Consider the following 4,312-nt stretch of genomic DNA (forward strand, 5'->3'; position numbering starts at 1 on the left):
GTCTATATCGAAACCTGTTTCTCAAGCGATTTGATAAATCAGTATGCATAGGGAGTAAAAACCCACAATCTTGCCTTATAATCAAGATAAAATCTATAGCAGTACACACTTCATACCTGTTGACAGAACATGGATATTAGCCTCTGAACTGCGATACATCTTTCCACCACACTATTGCCACTTCTCAATTGTTGTTTTTATTGCCGAAGTATGTGATAAGGTTAAGATAAACATGAATTTCTCAAGCACAACCTTACTTGCACAATCTCAACAATGCTTCAACATACTATACCATTCAGCACTCAAAAATAGTGATGATAAATTAACCTTCACCATAAATGTCATTAGCTCCCCACCCCATACCTCTTGAATTTGTTTATAGTCCTGTGTGTAGTGCCGTTGACACTACTGGGAGTTGGTATTTTCCCATTGCTTGCTTTAGATAATAGGCCCTGGGGGCTTGGTTAGCTATTTGGAGGAACTGGGTGATGTTATCTGCACCAACAAAATCCAGATTTATCTCTAGCTGAATGTGATAAATTAACTTGGTTGGAAGTCCTGATTCTACGAAGCCTTCAAAGAATTTGTTTCCGTGGGGTTTTTGGGTGGGCTTTAAAAAGAGTTGGCACCTTTCAACAAGCCCTATTTTCCTGTATAGGTAAGTCTGAAGTTGGGAAGAACAAATTACATTTTTATTCTGTCACCTCTAGGCTATATCAGACCCAATCCAAATGTTATGGTGACAGCATGGCTCTATTTACTTGATAGAGGTTCTTTTACAATCCATAATCAATTTCCCACAAACATGGCCTGGGTGAGTAATGTCTCTACGCCATCATTATTTGCCTGTCCAGGTAGCTTAGCACTGGTATAGACAGCACAAGATCTGAGATGTTATGTTAACCATCCCCTACTATACAGAAGTGTTGTTTTTTTCATTGACAACCACACTACTACAATTATAGAATCATAGAATCAGAGTTGGAAGAGACCACAAGGGCCATCGAGTCCAACCCCCTGCCAAGCAGGGAACACCATCAGAGCACTCCTGACATATGGTTGTCAAGCCTCTGCTTAAAGACCTCCAAAGAAGGAGACTCCACCACACTCCTTGGCAGCAAATTCCACTGTCGAACAGCTCTTACTGTCAGGAAGTTCTTCCTAATGTTTAGGTGGAATTAATGCTCAAATAGACACACTTTACAGAGTGCATGTCTTATTTTTATCTCATATTCCATAGGTACTCTCCTGATCACCAGATAAGCAAGGCAGCAGACAGAGATTGACAAGAGTGCTGTGATCTCCTCACAAGGGGAGGAAAAATACAGCCTTAGAAAGCTACGAATACAAAGCAAGGAGACAGCTGAGAGATGACAACCTTAGATCAAGAATGTACTGAAACGCTTTGCATAAAGCCTAGATAGACACCACACTCACTTTTACAGTTGTGTGAAAGTTGGGCTAACCCGTAATTTCTCTTTCATGCTTTTTGAAATTTTCTGAAGAGTGTTAAGATGTGAAAAAATGTTTACAAGAGGTTTGTTTGGGGAAATGTTAGTATAATGTAGCAAGTTTATATAGGAATAATACCAGGCCTCATTAAAACCACAACATTTAAACACCACCACTGAAAGAGCTAATGAAATGCAACGAACATGTGTGCATCTGAACGTGCCATAGCTCAATGGTAGTCTGTTCATTGTGTTTTATTGGCTTTAAAATAGTTACCTAGGATAGCACCCTTTCTTGACTTTTTTCAGTAGCACTTCATACCCCTTTTTTTCTTATACAAAAACGTTTCCCTGTTTTAGCTGCATATTTCCACTCTCTCTTCCAGATATTAGAAAGTGTTAGCAAGAGAAAGACCCAAAGCAACATTTTCTTTTCATTTGTAAAACGCCTAGACTCGAAATGCTTGTAATGTAATTCAGAGCAAAAGCAGGCTTTCTGAAAGTGTAAAGGGGATTTGGGGCAAAGGCATGTAGAATGGAGTACCCAAGACATATTTGCAGGTGGTAGATTGTGGCCATTTTAAGTACAAGACAGAGGGCAGTTGCAGCTCACACTTGGATCTGCTCTCACCCTTTTGGGTCCCCCCCCCCCAGTTTGGGCTGTAGGGATTAAAACCACTGTGATGGGCTACCTGCATGCAAACAGTTTACTGCGCAAAGTATTTTCCACATGACATGAGTTTATATTGGCCACTGAATGCCCTTTTAAAATACAAATCAGCCAAATGCTGTTGAATTTCAAAGAGAGGCAGGTTTATTTAACAAAAGGAAACCAAACCATTCTTCATTTATTTCATAGCCTCTGAAGTATATATTTTAATGTTAAATTCATTTGTACATGTCTGTTCTCACAGCCATGGTTAACAGATCTAGAAATGTCAGATTTGGAGCATGCCAGCCTGTAACTAATATGCTGTGACTTCTGTGAAGACAAAACAATCCCACATTAAGCAAATCATCAGTATCTTTGGGACGGATATCAGTTTGATGGTTCTGGGTTTGAACTCCAACTTTCTGCTGAGTTCTGGACATGGGTCTTCTACCCTTCAGCACAAGCAAATTCTTGATATACCTGAAACTGGGAGGTGGCAAATGCTCTGCCTTTCCTTGCTGAGTTGTGTTTTTGTTTAGTTTCATTGCAGTTGGTTGGAACAGTTATAGCAGCACTGAGCTAGAAATTGCAGCTCTGCCCAGATACCTTGAAACTTTCTCTTATCCACAGAAATGTTTGGAAAAGCATTGCTGGACTTAAGAAGAATTTAAACCCTTCAAAACTTGATATCCAAATACATGCGAGCTAAGTAATCATTTTCAATCATCACATTAGATGAATGAGTGTAGTTTATTTTGATGTGTCTTTAAATGGTGCTATTATTTATGACTGGTGTATGTATTGGCATTCTTCTCCTGAGATGGTAAACTGATCTACCAAAACAGAATGGCATTTTAGTTTTACTCCAAGTCGAACTTTATGAAATGAATGGACCTACCTTAGTCATCCTGTCCTTACCTTCAGCAGGTCTCCTTTGAGTAAAACTCAGTTGAATGCCGCACACGGTTAAGAAAAATAAACTCTGCAGTAGGTGTCCAGAACTAGCTGTATGCTTGCTATGCCATTAATGTGCAAAAAACAGGGCAGAAGGCTTGAGCTGTGTTTTTGGGATAGCACTGTAGCCCGGCCATGTATGGTCAAAAGGACATGTTTTAAAAATTCTTGTAGTACAAGAGAAAGGTACAAAAGATGTTTTGGGATTTCCAGTTCAACTGTAGGAAAGTTAGTATCACTTTAATGAGGTAGTATCTCTACAAAGGAACCCAGAAGTGGACCACTAATCCAGGATTCATGATGAGATTCAGGCTGCATCAGCCAATCATGGTGTGTTCAATTACATGTATCACATTTGGTAGAAATGTGCTAAGCATCCATTTCTCAATACTTAATGTGCTTTACTTTCTCTTTGAAACATATTGGATGTTACTGATCATTGGAATGCCATTACAAGTGGAAGTAGATTGTGTTTACCAAACCCAAATTACATTTTCTTAAACTTGTTTAACATTTTGAGGAGACTTTTGCTTCAGTGACAACTATATAAGGCTTTTGACTGTGTGTGTGTGGTTCCATCTCATTCATATGCCCACTCCTTTGGATTGTGGCTATTATATAGGTCAATGACAACTGCTTTTACAAGTGCTTGTCTGCCTGTGATAACAGCATTATACAAAGTAGACTCTTTATAGCATATTTAAATATTGGTTTGTTGATGCAGGAAATACAAAGGAAAGCACACTAGACTTTAAGGTCCATAACCTACGTAGGATGAATGATTATGGGTTTTGTCTGCAAAATAAGTCATTGGAGCCCCATTTCTAAAAAAAAGTTATAGTATCTAATCCTTATGTTTTGGGTACTTGCCATTTGTTAGAGTCTGTGTATTTTGGCAGAGAGAAAAAACATGTCTTCAGTTGTATCAGGAAATATTTTATCTTCATAATTGACAATCTTTAAAATCTAAACTCTGATAAACTTAGTTGTTCAGTTTGTTTTGTCATTTAATGAAATATTTGAACCAGCATGGCAAAATAATTATGATTCATCAATGTGTTTTACATGAAACCTCTGAACTCAAAGCATGATTTCTTCACTTTGTGTTTTAAAAGTAAAGTTTCACATTGCTTTAATTAAGGTCAATTGTCACATTACTGTGTTCCTGTTTCAGTACTCTATAATGCAGATATCAATTTTGTTTTTCTTTTGTACATCAGTTTTGTTTGGAAATCCTTCCCCAGGTCTTTAAGTT

The sequence above is a fragment of the Podarcis raffonei genome, chromosome 4, assembly GCF_027172205.1.
Source record: "Podarcis raffonei isolate rPodRaf1 chromosome 4, rPodRaf1.pri, whole genome shotgun sequence".
Lineage (NCBI taxonomy): Eukaryota > Metazoa > Chordata > Lepidosauria > Squamata > Lacertidae > Podarcis > Podarcis raffonei.